This window comes from Anolis carolinensis, chromosome 2 (genome assembly GCF_035594765.1).
Source record: "Anolis carolinensis isolate JA03-04 chromosome 2, rAnoCar3.1.pri, whole genome shotgun sequence".
In the NCBI taxonomy this organism is placed as follows: Eukaryota; Metazoa; Chordata; class Lepidosauria; order Squamata; family Dactyloidae; genus Anolis; species Anolis carolinensis.
Window position 1 is genome coordinate 211,221,866 of NC_085842.1, and position 21,457 is coordinate 211,243,322.

The window sequence follows — 21,457 nt, forward strand, 5'->3', positions numbered from 1 at the left end:
GACTTACACTGTATCTGTGATTCCTGGCTGTTCTTGGACTTTGCCACCTCTGGAACTTTATGAGATATTTGGATTATTGTTTGGATATCACTTGTTGCTAAACCTTTTTGGATTATCTATCTTCCTTTCTTTTTCCTGGTTTTTATATGCTTTTTATAGGGATTTTACAATAAACTGTTTGCTTATTTTCCTGGACTCTTGTGTGGTACATTGGTCATAGGTGTTTCCAGGCCTGGGTGCAAAAGATGCGTGCAAGCCATATTCTTGCAACATGTCATTGAATAGGCAAGGTACCTAGCATAAGGAGGATGTGCCTGCCTAAATGGACAGCTTTGATCTTTTCTTGGCCCAAGTGACCATTTTTCCTTCCAAGTGCAGCCTAGATATACTATCATCCTGGTGTCATTATTTTTGTAACAATGAAAATCAAAATTCAAGTTAAAAATAATTAACTAGAACTTTTGTGCAATTTGGGAGCTGAGACAGGGTGCCACATGGGGAAGGCTTTTCATTGAGGTAATTCATACATTAAGTAGCCAAGTATTGAATAGGTAATACACAGAGAAACCAAATTCAAACTACAGTTCTCTCTGAAAACACTGCCCATTGCACCGTGTAACAATATTTGAAAAAAAAATGGTTCCTGGCTTTAAAGTGTTATTTCCTGTTTAATTGTGTGGTACTTACTTTGAAAGTAGTTCTTATACTCCACAAATTTCATTTTTGTGGTTGCAACAAACTATGTTGAATTGGTTGAGACTCTAGGAGATATTGATTTAAAAAACTATAGCAAAATGTGCTGCAGGATATCTCACAAAAACAAAGTTTTGGCAGTTTAATAAACTTTTCCATATCTTTATGATAGAACCAGTAATGAAATGAATTTGTAACCCAGGAACAAAATTTGTGTTACATAGTGTTATTACACACATACAATTGTGTCTTCCCATTTTCAGATTTAATTTTTCACAGATTAGATTTGAAATGTTCTCTCTTTGAATCTCTCGGTGCTTCACTGTGATTCTATGGTCGTGTTCCTTCCAGTCATGCTGGAGGACCTAGAGATTTCTACAAAGAACATCTGTCTAGGAATCTCTGTCCTCCATTCCATTTATGTGGTCAATTTCCAGTGGAAGTCAACCATAGAGGCATGTGAAAGACTTTTAAATTACTAGAAAAGTGTTATCCCGGATAAAAAATAACAATGTCTTTATTCACATTTTTTCACTTTCATGGGTGGGGGAAGGGCTGTTTCCCTAACCCCAGTAAATGTGGAAGGCTGACTATACAATGGGCCCTCAGTATTTGCTGTTCCAGGATCCCTGTGGATACCAAAATCTGTGCGTGCTCAAGTCCCACTATATACAATGGCATAGCAAAATGGTGTCCCTCATATAAAACAGTGAACAAGTCAAACAAGTGCCAGGGAGAGCTTGAGGATCTGTGAAGTGATGGTAGTCTACATCAGGGTATGCCTCTACATCAGCACAGTGGTTGGCAAAATCAGGGTTTTTTATAATATTTTTCAAGCTTTCATTGTTTGAATCTATGGATGCAGCTCCCATGAATATGGAGGGACAGCTATAGACATACACAAGTTTCATTATGGGTTGTCCAACGTGTGTACTTCAAGCTCTGAAATGCATTGTACTGGATATGATGCATCAAACTAGAACTGGGAAGTTGTCTTTGGCAGTGGATTTCACATTTAAAAAAGATTTCCAAGTCCAGACCAAGGACCAGCACTTACTTCTCAAAGGTTGCAATGTCTTGGGACCTGCACAATTGCAAGACAGCACATTTTCCCCATATCAACCTTCAAGATGTTTGACCACTACCCCAATAAATGGGGGAGGGGGGCATTATTCCAACCCCTGATTAAGATAATGGTGGAAGGCTTTTCTTCAAAGACCATGGAGGACTATATACCTCAATTTCTTAGCAGCTGTGCCACCCCAGCTGTATAACATTTTCCATGAAGAGAAAACTGGAACTAGAACCTCAAAAGGTAATTGGGACAGAGCCAACTTGAAACCTCTTTGTTGGGCTTTTTCTCTTTTTCGTTGTTTTATTATCTTTCCTGCTTCACTTTCCAGTGAAGCCCTGTTTCAGAGTTTTTAGTGTCATTCATTTACCACTATGTTAGTATTTTGACCATACTCTTAAAGATGAAAGGTGGTTTAAAACATTGTAGTACAATAAATGTGTTGTTCTGTGCACCTTCAAGTCATTTCCAACTAACGGTGAACACATCACGGAGCTTTCGGGGCCTAAAAGTATGTGACTAGCCCAGGGTCACTCAGTGGCTTTAATGAACATAAAAGAGGCACCAGGCAATGTGTGTACATGACCATGTGGCATAATTACTTGATAGCAATCCTGGGCTTTTAAAAAGCTGTCTGAAGCATTTCAGCAAGTTATTTCGCTCAATGCTCAATTTCATCAATCTGTATTGCATATTTTGCAGATACTTTGCATGTCGGATTTTAATGGAGTAGTGCTGCTTCGCCCCTTTGAGGCTCTTTTTCCTTCTACAAACCTTGGGGCTTCCCAAGGCTGCTGATATTTCCTTTTGCGAGTGATGGGTGGAGTGTTTGGGAACATAAACAGCGTCACTCCCTGCCTGGACTTCATGAATGGCAGAGAGTAATGACTAAAGTAAAAAAAAAAGATCACAAGATGTCCATATGAAAAACTATTTTGACTACTGCCAACAAACAAATAGTCCTGAATGTGGCAGTTTAATTCAATGAAGCGTAGGCTGGTCACGGAGTACATTTCCAACTTTTCCAGGCCATTCTCAATTTTTCTGTAGGCAATTTACAAATTGAGCCAACACAGTCAAGGCAAGTCTTCCACCTGGCAACACAATTACATGAACAATCCTACAGTTTTTCATTGTTCCTAAAAGTATCGAGATACTTAGCCAGACAATGTCTTGAATCCCATTCACTCTCAGGAGCACACTATACACAGGGGATTCTCAACCATCCAATTAAGCAATTGCTTCCTACATGTGCCCGAGACTAATTGTGATGATGATGCCCAGACCAGCAACAGGGGACACTGCAAGCCAAGAAGGATTCAACTTGATCACTAACTGCAAAAAGAAGAAAACAAAGGCGCTGATAGCAGGAAATTCATTACTCAGAAGTATAGAGCTTGACAAGATGAATCAGGAAGCATGCTGTCCCTGGTGCACACATTCAGGATATCACTGACAATATGCTGAAGCTCATCAAGAACACATATCTGTCCCCTTTCTTCATTTGGTCACCAACAGAACTGTGAAGAAAACCTTTTACCAAATCAACTTGGCCTACAAAAACTTCAGAAAGAAGATGAAAGATTTAGGACCTTAGTCAGTGTGCTTGCCAGTTCTACCAGTGAAAGGCAGAATACCACATAGGGACAGGAAGATACTGTAAGTGAACAACTGGCTATGGAGATGTTGTCAAAAGAAAGGTTTGGCTTTTGGGGCTATTTTACCTTGTTAGACAGGCTACATCTCAAGAAGACCAGGAGCAATGTATTTAGTAAAAGCACAGCAAATCTGAACATAGAATCATAGAATCCTAGAGTTGGAAGAGACCTCGTGGGCCATCCAGTCCAACCCCCTTCCAAGAAGCAGGAAAATCGCACTCAAAGCACCCCCGACAGATGGCCATCCAGCCTCTGCTTAAAAGCCTCCAAGTAAGAAAGCTCCATCACACTCCGGGGCAGAGGGTTCCACTGCTGAATGGCTCTCACAGTTAGGAAGTTCTTCCTAATGTTCAGGTGGAATCTCCTTTCCTGTAGTTTGAAGTTGTTGTTCCACATCCTAGTCTCCAGGGCAGCAGAAAACAAGCTTGCATCCTCCTCCCTGTGACTTCCCCTCATATATTTATATATGGTTCTCATCATGTCTCCTCTCAGCCTTCTTTTCTGCAGGCTAAACATGCCCAGGTCTTTAAGCCGCTCCTCATAGGGCTTGTTCTCCAGACCCTTGATCATTTTAGTTGCCCATCTCTGGACGCTTTCCAGCTTGTCAACATCTCCCTTCAATTGTGGTACCCAGAATTGGACACAGTGTGATTCCAGGCGTGGTCTGATCAAAGCCGAATAGAGGGACAGCGTGACTTCCCTGCATCTAGACACTATACTCCTATTTATGCAGGCCAAAATACAATTGGCTTTTTTTTGCCACTGCATCACATTGTTGGCTCATGTTTAACTTGTTGTCCATGAGGACTCCAAGATCTTTTTCACACGTACTGCTCTCGAGCCAGGCATCCCCCATTCTATACCTTTGCACTTTTTTCTCTCTAAGTGGAGTATCTTGCATTTGTCTCTGTTGAACTTCATTTTGTTAGTTTTGGCCCATTTCTCTAATCTGTTAAGATCATTTAGAATTTTACTCCTGTCTTCTGGAATTTTCAAACTGAGGGAAGTCATAGTCCTACTATCTTCTGCACTGGTCAAACCATCATTTTCTAGGTGCCTCATTTTAAGACATTGGATATAGATAAGTTGGAGAAGTGCAACAAGGATGATAAAAGATATGGAGAGCAGAATATATGAGATGTTGTAGAAGCTGTGCATGTTCAGGTTGGTGAAGAGAAGACGCTGTGACGACATGACTGCACTCTTTAAGTACCTAAAAGGCCATTACAGAGATAAAAGAGTAGGCTTGTTTTGCTTCTCCAGAGGTTAGGACCAGGTCTAATGGTTTTACGTTACAAGTAGTTAGATCCTGATTGAATGTTAGACAGATCCTCTTGACAATGAGAACGAGTCAGCAGTTTCCTAAAGGTGTGGTAGGGTCTCATTTTCTGAACATCTCTTTAGAAACTGGACAGCTATATATCTGTGGAGTTTTAGCTCACAGAATCTTAAAATTATAGCATTGGAAGAGTCCCCAAGGGCTTCCAGACCAACCCCGTACCAGGCAGGAAAACACAATCAAAGCACCTCTAACAGATGACCATCTAGTCTCTGTTTAAAAACAGAAGGAGTCCCCACCATGCTCTGAGGCAACATATTCCACTGTCAAACAACTTTTGCTGTCAGGAAGTTCTTCCTAATATTTAGGTAGATTTTGTACTGAGCAGGAGGCTGGACCCGATGAGCCACAAGGCACCTTCCAAATTATTAATTCAGTTAAATCTATCATCCTGCTTTCTGGCACATTCAGATTTTTAAACAGCATACATAGATATTAAAGATGAAGGGCCTATTTGGGTAAAACTGGCAGCCCCAATTTGACACTAACATAGTTGGCAAGATGAGGATACAAAGACCATCTTTCATGACTAACAATGAAAAGTTTCTTTTAAAAGATCTGTAGTGTTTATTTTTTAGTGCTATATATCAATGTCAAATCTATATTAGGCCCCTTTTACACTGCCATATAATCCAGATTGTCAAAGCAGAAAATCCACATTATCTGCTTTGAACTGGATTATATGAGTCTATATTGCCATATACAGTAGAGTCTCACTTATCCAACACTCACTTATCCAACGTTCTGGATTATCCAACGCATTTTTGTAGTCAATGTTTTCAATATATCATGATATTTTGGTGCTAAATTCGTAAATACAGTAATTACTACATAGCATTACTGTGTATTGAACTACTTTTTCTGTCAAATTTGTTGTATAACATGATGTTTTGGTGCTTAATTTGTAATATCATAACCTAATTTGATGTTTAATAGGCTTTTCCTTAATCTCTCCTTATTATCCAACATATTCGCTTATCCAACATTCTGCCGGCCCGTTTATGTTGGATAAGTGAGACTCTACTGTAATTGAGTTCAAAGCAGATACAATGTTCCCTCACTTATCGCGGGGGTTAGGTTCCAGGACCACCCACAATAAGTGAAAATCCACGAAGTAGGGGCACTATATTTATTTTAATATTTATACATTATTTTAGTAGTCATACACTATTTTAAGTCTTTACCAACCAATCGTGTATTGATAAATCGCCTCCTTCTCTCGTTGCTGCTTGGGGTCCTCCTCTCCCTTCGGCTTCTCCTTCCTCCCTTCCTTAGGCTGTAAATTATATAATTTTTGATGATTTATAATAGTCTTTTAGAGTTTATTGAAAAACCATGAAACAGCAAATCCACGAAAAGTGAACCACGAAGTAGTGAGGGAACACTGTAATCTGGATATTATATGGCAATGTATAAGAGGTCTACGTTGTCAATTTTACGGGCAAGTATGTACACAAAGGAGTATCCCACAGAGAAGAAGCAGCCATTTCTGTGTGCCTACAGTAAGGAGTCACCAGTGGCACGGCGTGTTAAAGTGCTGAGCTGCTGAACTTGCAGACCAAAAGGTTTCAGGTTCGAATCCGGGGAGCGGAGTGAGTGCCTGCTGTTAGCTCCAGCTTCTGCCAATCTAGCAGTTCGAAAACATGACAATGTGAGTAGATCAATAGGTACCGCTCCAGCCACATGACCTTGGAGGTGTCTACGGACAACGCCGGCTCTTCAGCTTAGAAAAGGAGATGAGTACCAACCCCCAGAGTCGGACACGACTGGACTTAGCATCAGGGGAAACCTTTACCTTTACCTTATAGTCAGGTATGAAATGTTGTAAGTTGTCTTCAGTGGACTCTTGTACCCTAAACAATTATTGCAGAATGATTCCACTTTAACTTCCATGGAAACATCCTGTGGGGCGAGGAGGAGGGAAATCTTATCTAGTACAGTTTGATAGTCAGTTCTTGAAGCGGAGCATCCTGCCCTTTGCCTCAGGCAGCCTAAGGTCTTGGGTTGGCCCTGGCTGCTCCGGTGCCTCTGCTGCCGAGCTTCAGTTCAGCTGCTTCTTTTCTATATTGTTTACACTTTATGTGCTGTGTGTATGTGTGTATTCAGATTCTCCATGTCTGTATAAGGGCCTGTTTATCAGCTTAGCTGCAGCCAAGCCCCAGAGAAACCCTTCCCTTGAATTTCCATATTCCTCTGGGCGCCGGGGCTTTAAACAGGCTTGTGCCTGACAATGGATATAATTATGCCCCCTCACTAATTAAGGGTAATTATAAAATGTTCGTTAAAGCAGCTTGGGATTCCAAAGGGCAACGGATTATGAAGCTAACCCATGAAGAAAGCCAAAGGTATATGAACGCTGGGAACTCTCAGGGATTCAGGGATTCTCACTCCAACCATTGGATGACACTGCGCTCCATCATCCAATCAGGTGGAGAGGTTGTCAGTCCGCAATAAGGCCATCTCCATTGTATTTCTGCAAGAGGAGGAGATGTAGGGTATGGACTAAAAGACCGTACATCTCAACTAGTATAAACTGTAGGGATTATGGGAGATGCAATCAAAATTAGTGTGATGAGATCTCTGAACAGAGCTTGGAAAAGCTGCTTTGTTTGAACTAACTCCATGGATTCTGGGAGTTATCATTTGACAAAGTGGCTCTCCCAAGCTCTGTTCTTCACAAGCCATAGCCACATTCCACCACCCTCCTGATTTCTTGCCGTCTCAGCAGGCATTGTTCCCTATATGCTTCCAAGAATGTCAGCACTGTAGCTATAATTGTCAGAAGGTTGCTCATAAATGCATAATTATGTCCATAAATGTCAGGAAGTTATGCATAACTGCATAATTATGAGGACTGCATGCCCTAACTTGGGATTTCATTTTTTGACTCAGGTAAAGAACTCTGATCAAAAGAATTATAAAGGGAGCATCGGCTCAGCTCCATTTTGATCCCACAGCTGGCATCTCCGTCATTGTCCATCACATCTGTTAGTGGCTAAATGACAGAGCCTGGCTATCCAGATGGGGAAAGGAGGGGTCGCCACCCTGCAAGTCATGCCAGAAGGGCAGAATTTCCGGAAACAAGTCCGGGGCAGAATGAGCAGGAGAGCTCTTCCATGTAGGAACGATCATGTATAAGTCAACCTCAAGTATAGGTCAAGGGGAAGTTGGGGGCCCAGAAACATGAGCCATGATAAGGAAAGGGACATTTCCCCATTCAGGCATTCAAAAAGGCCAGAAGTGACACTACAGCGGAGAAATTAAATGAGTTAGTATTTCTTTTGGGTTCTCCTAGGAAGGACTAAGCACTTGCCTTTTGCCAACGGAATATGTATTTCCTTTTTTTTTTTTTTGGATAAAGTAATGTACTTACATTGACCCATGGATACATCAATTTAGGTTTTGGGTATTGCTTTTTTGACTAAAATTTCCAGAAACATGAGTACATACATTTTGCATTACCATCTAATGCAAATGAAGCAATACATTTTACATTACCATCTAACGTAAAATGTATTACTAATGAACAGTGTTGATGTGTGAGAGGCTAACATGCTCTAATAGCCCTACTGCATTTGAAAAAAAAAATCATTTTATTTAATTGTACGTGAACTTCTGTACTGAAAGAGTGTTAATGGTATTTTAAAAATTGTACATGCCCCTTGGATCTTATGAGTGTGTGTGTGTGTGTGTGTGTGTGTGTGTGTGTGTGTATATTTATTTATTTATTTATTTATTTCAGGGGTACGTCCTATTGTGTGTAATGACAATTACTCTCAAGAAGGTGTATTGCAGCCCTATTTTAAATCATGCTGTTTGAACAGATATGACAACTAAGTGGCAATCCACGAATTCACAAAAAGGATCAGTGGAAGGAATAATACCAGAACCTGCCAGGTAACCTGAAAAGATAATCAAGCTCCCTGTTTCATTAACACAAATTACGAAAGTGTCTGTATGCTGCTACCATCCTTCATTTCCTCAGACAAGTGGGTATGCTTAGACAAGTGGATACTTGCATGAATTCACCTTTCACTCGCTAACACCCCCCACTTTCCCAATTAATTGGCACTAATCATACGGCATAGATATATTTAGTTTGACAGTGATACATCATTTTAGCATACATATTCAAATCTGTCTTTGATGTAGCACACAAAATTCATATATTTATTATTGTCATTATCATTATCTTCATAATCATCTTTCTCTCCCACCTTCCTTCCAAGATCAAGTTGGCACACATTATATCCTCGGTAGTACAAATATAGCACAGCAAAACAAACTGAGACCTGGCTCAAAACTGAGAAGCACAAAATCAAAGGACTAGGGTAAAAATAATAATCCCCTTTTACGTTTTAATCCTTACAATAAATCTTTGAAGTTGCTTAGGCTGAAAGAATGCATGTTGAGTCACTTACAGTATCCCAGCAGGCATCAAGGTTCAAAGGGAGAACTTCACATCTCCTTGAAGTCCAATATAGTACACACTACACTATTTTTACTCTTTTGTATATATGACATAAGAGATTATTCAGTCCAGTTTAATGCAGTTCAATCTGGATTATATGAGTCTACACTGACAGTATAATCCAGTTAAACTGCATTATATAGCATTGTAGATGGGGCCAAAATAATGCCTCCCTCCCAGACAGAAAAAGCAACCAAACGGGCAGGTGAACCTTTTTTCCCAGTGATTTAAGGGCGGCAAGATACCTTAAAGGGCGCTCAATGCAGACCATGTGGTCCATGCAAGGCTCTCTCTCCCAAGACCTTGGTTCCTGGCCACCCTTCAGAATCTGCTACCTGAGGGGTCATTACACCTCATGATGCAGCTAGTCCTGGGGAAAATATTATCCTGCATCTTCTGCCCTTTGATTTGGTGGCTTATTTGCCTATCTGTCAGAGTTTGGGACATTACTTAAAATAGGAGCCTTCGGTGGCCTAGGGGATAAAAGCCTCGTGACTTGAAGGTTGGGTTTGCTGACCTGAAAGCTGCCAGGTTCGAATCCCATCCGGGGAGAGCGTGGATGAGCTCCCTCTATCAGCTCCAGCTCCATGCGAGGACATGAGAGAAGCCTCCCACAAGGATGGTAAAACATCAAAACATCCGGGCGTCCCCTGGGCAACGTCCTTGCAGATGGCCAATTCTCTCACTCCAGAAGCAACTCCGGTTGCTCCTGACACGATTTTTTTTTTACTTAAAATAGTTTATTACTGTTACTGAGAGTGCGTTGGACCGCAAGAAGATCCAACCAGTCCATACTCCAGGAAATAATGCCTGACTGCTCACTGGAGGCAAGGATATTAGAGCATTCTGTTAATGGTCTGGGGCACTCTTGCCCTTCATTGTTCATGTGTTTGAAGGCTGAAGGCTTCATTACACTAAAGTCTGAGACAGCAGCTGATGTGCCCTGTGGCAAACCCTTTTTCCAATTAAGCCCCGATAGAGGCAGTTAATGTTTGGCAAACCAAGGCTCCCTTCGCTTTGCAGCTGCAGCCCACAGGGCCTTTCCCAAGAAGAAGCGAATGAAGATAACCAAATCAGCCGACCACAGGCATGTCCCGGCCCTGCAGGAGCTCCACTCCCGTTTCCTCCTCTCTTGCTGCTCCTGAAGCACACAGAGAGGGTAATTTCCACACTCAAAGTGCCAGGCCTCCCATGCTGAAGTGGACACACTCAGAGCCTCTGGTCCCTCAGTGATCACATCTGCCCTCCACAGGTGAGCCCTGCAGGTAAACATTTCAAGGGCCTGATTTTGAAGGGCGTGCATATATGCCCACAGTAGTAGGACTGGAGGTGTGCCTCAAAACCCTAGCAAGATACCATTTCATCTGGGAAGCTAAGCAGGGTCAGGCCTGGCTAGCATCTGGATGGGGGCTATGGTTCAAATCTGGAGCTGTAGACTATATTTCAGAGCAAGGAAACTAGCCAAACCATTCTCTGCCCATTTTTTTTCTTGTCAGGAGCAACTTGAGAAACTGTAAGTCTCTTCTGGTGTGAGAGAATTGGCCATCTGCAAGGACATTGTCCAGGGGACACCCGGATGTTGGATGTTTTAACCATCCTTGTGGGAGGCTCAATAAAATCCTATGAAATGTATGGGTTCACCATAAGGTGACTTGAAAACACATGAACACAAACAGAAGTACTAGAAATCAGGAACCTGGAAAAGATACTTGGCTGGATCCCCAACTCTCAGTAGTTATGTCAAATAGGGAATTTTGCATGGAGTGGTCCAGAAAACGATAGATTTCTTGAGATCTGCTGGAAATCTCATCCCTTTTAAATTCTGAAGGCTAAAACCTTTCTTTTCAGCTTGGCTTCTAACAGAGAGCATCTTTAAGATTGAGCAAGGCATGCTGTGTTTTACATAATTTATCAATGTTTAAAACTCGGGGCTATGTTTGTTTTTATTGTTGTTTTTACTGTTTTTATTGTTATTTTAAAGCTAATTGTATTGTTTTAATCTATTTCTGTAAACCGCTCCGAGCCAAACTGGGAGTAGCGGTATACAAGTCTAATAAATAAATAAACAAACAAACAAATAAATAAAATGGTTTTAACTATGTATTTTCAGTGTCTTCTGTTTAATTCTATTTTAGTGTTTGCATGCTTTGGGTTTTAATTTACTTTTTTTCTCTTTTGAGTCCCCTTTGGGAGAGAAAAAGCAGGATTTAAATACTACTGCTATTACTAATGATGATGATGATGATGCAGCTGATTTGACTGACAAAAAAATTTCAGCTGTAGCCATGTACTTTTATTCCTGAAAGGTGTTGATATATTATAATAATAATAATAATAATAAAACTTTATTTATACCCCGCCACCATCTCCCCAACGGGGACTCGGGGCGGCTTACATGGGGCCATGCCCAAGACAATACAATAGACCATAACATAATACAATTAAATAATACATTACATAAAATAAAACAGTACAACATAAGATCAAAACAGCAATATAACACGAGCGGGCCGCATGAATACTACATTTAAAAACTAGATTAAAAATTAAAACTCTGGGTGAGAAAGGGATCAGAATAAAACCTCGAGGGACGGGACATCAGATAGTGAACCAGTCTAGAGGATAAATATCAGGGGGGAGTAGCATAGAACATTTACTCTCCGAAAGCACACCGGAAGAGCCATGTTTTTAAATCTTTCCTGAAGGCTAAAAGGGTGGGGGCTTGCCTGATTTCAATGGGCAGCGAGTTCCACAAGCGAGGGGCCACCGCAGAGAAGGCCCTCTCCCTTGTTCCTACAAGGCGAGCCTGAGATATAGGTAGTGGCGACAGGAGGGCCTCCCCCGATGATCGGAGAGGTCGGGCAGGTTTATGATAGGAGATACGGTCACGAAGGTAGGCGGGTCCCAAACCGTTTAGGGCTTTATAAATGATGGTCTGCACCTTGAATTGGGACCGGAAGATGAACGGCAGCCAGTGGAGCTCCTTAAACAGGGGAGTAGATCTCTCCCTGTAACTCGCCCCCGTTATTAGTCTGGCGGCCGAACGTTGGACCAGCTGTAACTTCCGGGCCGTCTTCAAGGGAAGCCCCACGTAGAGCGCATTACAGTAGTCCAGTCTAGAGGTAACTAATGCATGCACCACCGTGGTCAAGTCAGACTTCACGAGGTATGGTCGCAGTTGGCGCACAAGTTTGAGTTGTGCAAAAGCCCTCCCGGCCACCGCCGACACCTGCGCTTCAAGCGTCAGCGCTGAATCCAGGAGGACCCCCAAACTGCGGACCTGTGATTTCAGGGGGAGTGCAACCCCGTCCAGCACAGGTTGCCACCCAATACCCCGATCCGACGAGCGACTGACCAGGAGGGCCTCTGTCTTGTCAGGATTGATCCTCAGCTTGTTCCTCCTCATCCAGTCCGCCACAGCGGCCAGGCACTGGTTCAGCACCCAAGGAGCTTCCTTGGAGTCAGGTGGGAACGAGTAGTGGATTTGTGTGTCATCTGCGTAGAGATGGCAACACCCTCCAAAACTCCGGATGACCTCTCCCAGCGGTTTCATGTAGATGTTAAAAAGCATGGGGGATAAAATAGACCCTTGCGGGACCCCACAGGTCAAAGGCCAGGGGTCCGAGCAGGTATCCCCCAGCTTCACCATCTGGGAACGGCCCTCCAGGAAGGACTGGAGCCACTGCAAAACAGTGCCACCGAGTCCCATCCCGGAGAGCCTCCCCAGAAGGATACCATGGTCGATGGTATCGAAAGCCGCAGAGATGTCCAGGAGAACCAGCAGGGTCACACTCCCCCTGTCCAGTTCCCTGCGGAGGTCATCCACCAAGGCGACCAAAGCCGTCTCAGTGCTGTACCCAGGCCTGAAGCCAGACTGCGAGCGGTCCAGAAAATCAGTGTCATCGAGGAACTCCTGGAGCTGCGTGGCCACCACCCGCTCCAGAACCTTGCCCAAAAACGGGAGGTTGGAAATTGGTCTGTAGTTGTTACATACAGATGGGTCTAGCGAGGTCTTTTTTAGTAACGGTTTTACCACCGCTTGCTTAAAACAAGATGGAAATGACCCCTGACCCAGGGAGGCATTTATTATAGCCACAAACCAATCCAACAACCCCTCTTTGGCCTGCTTAACCAGCCAAGAGGGACAAGGATCCAGAGCACAAGTGGTCGCCCTCACAGACCCAAGAATCCCCTCCACGTCATCCGGAAGAACAAGCCGGAAAGAATCCCACAAAATCGGACAGACAGGTGCCTCGGTTACCTCCGCTGGAACTACAATTAAGCTGGAGTCCAACTCATGGCGTATCTGAGCAACTTTGCCTGCAAAGTGGTGCGCAAAATCGCTGCACCTAGTTGCCAAGTCATCAGGAAGCCCCTGGGTCTCAGGAGGCCGCAGGAGCTCCCCAACAACTCGGAACAACTCCGATGGCCTGTTGGCCGCAGACGCTATGCGGGCAGTCGTGAAAGCTTTCCTGGCTGCTCGCAGAGCCACGGAGTAAGCCTTAATAGCGGCTTTAGCCCGTGTTTGGTCAGACACATCCCGAGATTTCCTCCAGATGCACTCTAGTCCCCTCCTCGCACGCTTCATCACAGCCAGCTCCTCAGTGAACCAAGGAGTCGACATGACTCTACGCAGCGAAAGAGGACGTTCGGGAGCGATCGTGTCAAGTGCCCTTGTCAGCTCACTATTATAGCGATCAGCCAGGACATCGACAGGATCGCCAGTCTCCAGAACAGGAAGATCCCCAAGAGACCTCAGGAGTCCATCCGGATCCATCAGCCTCCTGGGGCGGACCATCTTAATGGGTCCACCACCCCTGCGGAGGTTAGAAGACACGGCGAAACTCAAACAGATCAGATGATGGTCAGACCATGACAATGGAAGAATATTTTGCTCTTCCACTCTGACTGTCCCACCGTCCACAATGAAGACGAGGTCCAGCGTGTGTCCCGCCTGATGTGTGGGCCCAGATATAACTTGAGTCAGCCCCATGGTCGTCATGGCAACCATGAAATCCTGAGCTGCACCTGTCAAAGAGGTCTCGGCATGAATATTAAAGTCCCCCAAAACTATGAGTTGTTGGGAGACCAGGGCCGAATTGGAGACCACTTCTGCTAGCTCGGACAGAGAGACTGCTGGGTCGCGGGGTGGACGGTACACCAGCAGAATCCCCAAGCTGTCTCGGGCTCCCACCTTCAGGAAGACACACTCAAACCTCGAAGACTGCGGAACGGCGCATCTGATCAGGGCGATGGACTGCCGAAAGATCACCGCGACTCCTCCTCCCCGCCCCCCAGCCCTGGCCTGCTGATGCACCCCGAAACCTGGTGGGCACAGCTGAGTGAGATTCACACCACCCTGCTCGTCCAACCACGTCTCGGTGATGCATGCCAGATCCGCCCCCTCATCCAGGATCCAGGATTATGCCACAAAAGTGGTCCTTGAAACCAGTCAAAGATGAAAAATAATGTTAAAATGCTTCTGAGAAAATGCAGAGTATATTTTTTTGCCCTGACAAACTACAGGACACTCCCATATCTTGGATCAATGCTTCCAGGCATGTATAAGGCCCCCTCTACACTGCCATAGAAAATCCAGATTATCTACTTTGAATTGGATTATATGGCAGTGTAGACTCACATAATCCTGTTCAAAGCAAATAATGTGGATTATCTGCTTTGATAATCTGGATTATATGGCAGTGTAGAAGGGACTGAAATTCCATTTCATTTGTATTGACAAATTGATTTCTGGTGTAAATGATTATACTATATTATTCTAGATAAATTACTATAAATTATTCACTCTCTGTGTTAAATAATAATAAATTAGGTTACAGACCACTGCTATAAAGCATATATCTCCATAAAGCATTTCTTAAAACATTTGTCAGTATATTTATATTTTTAAATTGTATTAATGTAAAAGTATATGTGCATTATCATTCATTAAACATGCAAAAGCACTAGTTTAAATATACGTCAAAGAAAAAAAAACCACACATCTTAAAATGCCAGTCTACAACATAGGACACAAAGTGCAGACATGTTGGCTAATTAAATGGCAAATGTACTGTATAACTGAAAAGCATGAAGCCGCGATGATGCAGTGGGTTAAACCCTTGTGCTAGCTGAACTGCTGAAGGTTGAGTCGCTGACTTGAAGGTTGTCGGTTCGAATCTGCAAGACTGGATGAGCTCCCGTCTGTTAGCTCTAGCTTGTGGGGACATGAGAGAAGCCTCCCACCAAGATGGTAATACATCCAGGTGTCCCTTGGGCAACGTCTCTGTAGATTGCCAATTCTCTCACACCAGAAGCAACTTGCAGAATGTTTTCAAATCGCTTATGGCACAATAAAACAAAAATGAAAAGTGCCTTTGCTTTCCTCTGAGGCTGAGAGGCTACCCAGTGAGTTTCCATGGCCAAGCAGGGATTCCTATCCTGGTCTCCAGAACCACTGTTCAATGCTAAAACCACTACACCATGCTAGCTCTCACAAACTTTCAGGTGACCTTATACAGGGATGACCCTAATCTAGGTGGCTGAATTTATCCAAAGAGATCTGAAACTTAAAAGAATTCCATTTGTAGTTGCAATAAGCTTTGAAACAGGTAATTTCAGTGTTGTCTCTAAAATCTTCTTCCAAAGGGAAAAGAGAAATGCTAAACAGGACAGTGAGAATCACATAACCCTCTAGAAGCAGATCCTCCAACATTTCATATAAGAAGCTGGGATATGTGTGGCTAAGGAACGTTGTGTGGCCAAGATGTCTGAAGTTAATAATGGGAAAGGACCCAAGAAAAAGCTGCATCAGCTTGCTTTCACCTGAGCGTCTTTTGGAAGGCAGCTTTCTTCCCTCTGTTTTTTTTTATTGTGTCAGAAGTGACTTGAGAACATACTGCAAGTCGCTTCTAGTGTGAGAGAATTGGCCGTTTACAGAGATGTTGCCCAGGGGACTCTCAGATGTGTTAGCTGGGAGGCTTCTCTCATGTCCCCACAAGCTAGAGCTGTCAGATGGGAGCTCACTCTATCTCACGGATTCGAACCGGCAACCTTCAGGTCAGCAACCCAACCTTTAAGTCAGCTAAGTTCACTTTGCATCAAAGTGGCAGGAGAGAGTAGTAAAAGGTAAAGGTTTTCCCCTGACGTTAAGTCCAGTCCTGACCGACTCTGGGGGTTGGTGCTCATCTCCATTTCTAAGCCGAAGAGCCAGCGTTGTCCGTAGTCACCTCCAAGGTCATGCGGCCAGCATGACTGCATGGAGCGCCGTTACCTTCCTGCCGGAGCCTATTTATCTACTCACATTTGCATGTTTTCGAACTGCTAGGTTGGCAGGAGCAGGGGCTAACAGCGGGTGCTCACTCCGCTCCCGGGATGTGAACCTGGGACATTTCGGTCTGCAAGTTCAGCAGCTCAGTGCTTTAACACACTGCGCCACCACCAGGGCCCGGCAGGAGAGAGAAACGGACATTTTCAAAACAGCCAGAAAAGTGGGACAGAAGATGATTAATCAGGATGGTTGAAGGATATGTAGATGTGTCAATCCCAGCAGCCCTAGCCAGGGTGACCAAAAGCAAGGAATTATGGGAGTCTCAATCCAACCACATCTGGAGAGCCACATGACTCCTTCCTTTGCGTGGGAATGTCCTTGGTTTAAAACATATGGCTCTTTTTGAAAACAACACTAAGGGATTTTAATGCTGACTTTAATCTGCCCGCAGAAGATCCAGCTGCTCTAAATGTTCTCATTGATCATCAAAACGGGCCCACCCAGCTTCCTCGCTACCTGCCCACATCATCGCTCTGGCTGTCTGAGCAGCTCTGCTCCTGAATGGGGAGTTAAGCCCAGCTCAAATGCCTGCATGCTCCACTACGGTAGACACAGAAAGTCTCAGGGGAAAGTATTCCAGCCATTCGCACATATCTCAGATTCCAGGCCGATCACAAGCATCTGTATGTGCTTTGAAAGCAAAGGGAGGAAACAAGGCGCAGCAGGAGAACTCCCTCCCGCTGCTTTTTTGGTTGCTCTTTCCTCCCAGTATGCAGTGGACTCTGGCGACGTAGGTGCTCAGAGGAAGAACAAGTTCTCCTGCATGCTCTCCTGGGACCTCTGTACTATTCAAGAGAGCGGGAGGCAGGAGGGGCAAAGGCAGTCCCTTAGCTTCCAGCCTCTGACGTCTGCAAAGCCAGACGTACAGCAGGTGGCCAATTTCAGGAAAAAAAGGCAGAAGTCTGCCAGGAAGACAACCCACTCTTTCTTCCTTAGATCCTTGATGTTGGCGGCTAGGCCTGACGTGGGCAGGAATGGAAGATCTATTTCAGGCACGTGTTTAGGGGCTCTCTCTTCTTTGCAGAGGTTGTTCCTCCTTTGCAAGCTGTAGGCCTAACAGACATGGTTCTGAGCAGAGCTTAGAAGTAAATAGTGGCCAACAACACTATGTGTTTCTACACTGTCAAGTTGCCCATTGATTTTTGGCAACTTCAAGAACTTCACAGGGTTTTTTTAAGCAAGGAATATTCAGAGGTGGTTTTGCCAGTCTTTCCTCTGTCTTTCATTGAGGCTTCCCGTCCAAGTACGGATTATGCCTGCCATTGCTTACCTTCCAAGATTACACTGGATCTGGTGCTTTTAGGGCTTTTTGGTACTTGCTATAAGTTGATTCCCTTCTTGCAACAAAAAGACATAACTGTATTATGATGTGTTAGGTGTCATCCTGGACTCCACAAGTCTCCAGTCCCCAATGAGTAGATAGGCTGTGAAAACAGGATTAGAATGAGGGATTCCTTTCTCTATTCCTATGCATGCCCTTCTAGAAGAGCCTTTCTGTCTCTACTCCTCTCTTCCTGGTACTATCTCCTCCCCCATTTGATTGATGTAGCAATGTGTTCTCTTTGAGGTATAAGGTAACTTCCTCCCTATTGCCATCTTGTTTGGGCCTAGGCTTTTTTTTAAATAATATCTTTATTAGAGATTGTATATATAAGAAATAGAAGAAAAAGGACTATATATTAGTAAAAGATAATATTTTCACATCGAAAGTGGGAGAACACTTGTTGTTATTTAAAAAGTAGGATAAAGAAGAGAGAGAGAAAAAGAAAAAAAGTAAAAAAGAAAAAAGAAAAAAACAAACAAACAAACAAAAAAAGCCGTAGACTTCCATCACACTTTAACTGGTTCTTAGAAAAAAGAAAATTCTGAAGATTGGTCAAATCCATATCCCCTTATAGAATCATAGAATAGTAGAGTTGGAAGAGACCTCATGGGCCATCCAGTCCAACCCCCTGCCAAGAAGCAGGAAATCGCATTCAAAGCACCCCCGACAGATGGCCATCCAGCCTCTGCTTAAAAGCCTCCAAGGGAGGAGCCTCCACCACAGCCCGGGGGAGAGAGTTCCACTGTCGAACAGCCCTCACAGTGAGGAAGTTCTTCCTGATGTTCAGGTGGAATCTCCTTTCCTGTAGTTTGAAGACATTGTTCCGCGTCCTAGTCTGCAGGGCAGCAGAAAACAAGCTTGCTCCCTCCTCCCTATGACTTCCCTTCACGTATTTGTACATGGCTATCATGTCTCCTCTCAGCCTTCTCTTCTGCAGGCTAAACATACCCAGCTCTTTAAGCCGCTCCTCATAGGGCTTGTTCTCCAGACCCTTAATCATTTTAGTTGCCCTCCTCTGGACGCTTTCCAGCTTGTCAACATCTCCCTTCAACTGTGGTGCCCAAAATTGGACACAGTATTCCAGGTGTGGTCTGACCAAGGCAGAATAGAGGGGGAGCATAACTTCCTTGGATCTAGACGCTATTCCCCTATTGATGCAGGCCAGAATCCCGTTGGCTTTTTTAGCTGCTGTATCACATTGTTGTCTCATGTTTAACTTGTTGTCCACGAGGACTCCAAGGTCTTTTTCGCACACACTGCTGTCAAGCCAGGCGTCCCTCATTCTGTATCTTTGATTTCCATTTTTTCTGCCGAAGTGAAGTATCTTGCATTTGTCCCTGTTGAACTTCATTTTGTTAGTTTTGGCCCATCTCTCTAGTCTGTCAAGATCGTTTTGAATTCTGCTCCTGTCTTCTGGAGTGTTAGCTATCCCTCCGAGTTTGGTGTCATCTGCAAACTTGATGATTGTGCCTTCTAACCCTTCGTCTAAGTCGTTAATAAAGATGTTGAACAGAACCGGGCCCAGGAAGGAGCCCTGCGGCACTCCACTTGTCACTTCTTTCCATGATGAAGACGACGCATTGGTGAGCACCCTTTGGGTTCGTTCGCTTAGCCAATTACAGATCCACCTAACCGTAGTTTTGTCTAGCCCACATTTTACTAGTTTATTTGCCAGAAGGTCGTGGGGGACTTTGTCGAAGGCCTTACTGAAATCCAGGTAGGCTACATCCACAGCATTCCCTGTATCGACCCAACTCGTAACTCTATCGAAAAAAGAGATCAGATTAGTCTGGCATGTCTTGTTTTTTGTAAATCCGTGTTGACTATTAGCAATGACCGCATTTGTTTCTAAGTGTTTGCAGACCACTTCCTTGATGATCTTTTCTTGATGATCTGATGACTCTTGCCTGGCATCGATGTGAGGCTGACCGGACGGTAATTGTTTGGGTCGTTCTTTTTTCCCTTCTTGAAGATAGGGACCACATTCGCCCTCCTCCAATCTGCTGGGACTTCTCCCGTTCTCCAAGAACTCTCGAAGATAATTGCCAGTGGTTCTGAAATAACTTCCGCTAATTCCTTCAATACTCTTGGATGTAGCTGATCTGGCCCTGGGGACTTGAATTCGTTTAGAGAGGCCAGGTGTTCCTGGACAACTTGTTTCCCTATTTGGGGTCGGATTTCCCCCAATCTTTCGTCCATTCCATGTTGCTGAGGTTGAAGATGGCTTTCTTTTTGTGAGAAGACCGAGGCAAAGAAGGCATTGAGCAGTTCTGCCTTTTCCCTGTCCCCTGTCGCCATCACCCCATCTTCTCCTTGCAGAGGCCCTATCGCCTCCTTTTTCTTCCTTTTTCTACCAACGTAAGCAAAAAAGCCTTTTTTGTTGTTTTTTATGTCCCTGGCAAGCCTGAGCTCATTTTGCGCTTTAGCCTTGCGAACCTTTTCCCTACAGGTGTTGGCTATACGTTTGAATTCTTCTTTGTTGATTTCTCCCCTTTTCCACTTCTTGTGCATGTCACTTTTGAGCTTTAGCTCAGTTAGAAGTTCTTTGGACATCCATTCTGGCTTCTTTGCACTTGTCTTATTTTTCTTCTTTGTTGGCACTGTTTGCATTTGTGCCTTGAGTATTTCACTTTTGAAAAACTCCCATCCATCCTTAACTCCCTTGTTTTTTAATATTGGTGTCCATGGAATGCCGTTCAGTAATTCCTTCATTTTTTGGAAGTCAGCTCTCTTAAAGTCGAGAATGCGTGTTTGACTTGTCTTAGTTTCAGCATTCCTTTGTATTGCAAACTCCAGGAGCACATGTTCACTTGCCCCTAAGGATCCAACCACTTCAACTGTATTGATCAGGTCTTCCACATTTGTTAAGATTAGATCAAGAGTTGCTGATTCTCTTGTTGCCTCTTCTACCTTCTGGACCATAAAATTGTCTGCAAGGCAAGTGAGGAATTTGTTGGACTTTGTACTCTAGGCTGAGTTTGTTTTCCAGCAGATATCGGGATAATTGAAATTGTCCATGACTACTTTATCTCTTCTTTGTGCCTGTTTGGTCAGCTGTTGACAGAAGGCTTCATCAAGTCCTTCATCCTGACTCGGAGGTCTGTAGTAGACACCCACGACAAGATCTTTTTGAGTCCCGGTTCCCTTGATTCTTATCCAGATGCTTTCAAGCTGGTTTCCCGGATTACAGTCTTGCATTTCTTCTGCAATGTAACTGGTTTTGACATATAAAGCTACTCCCCCTCCTCTCCCCTTTGTTCTATTTCTGTGAAAGAGGTTATAGCCCTCAATGGTTAAATTCCAGTGATGGGAGTCATCCCACCAGGTTTCAGTGATGCCTATGACATCGTATGTGTGCTGCTGTGCTAAGAGTTGGAGTTCGTCTTGCTTATTTCCCATGCTCTGAGCATGCTTCGTCCTCATCAGTTAATAAGATTGTATTAGTTCAGCAGATAGGATCAAGCTTTATTTGTTTTAAATAGACCTTTACCAGGTCCCAATTAGTTTCTTTCTTTGGCAGACCTTGGCTTGGAGATAACCAGAAAGTGAGCCTGTCCATATTCATCACGT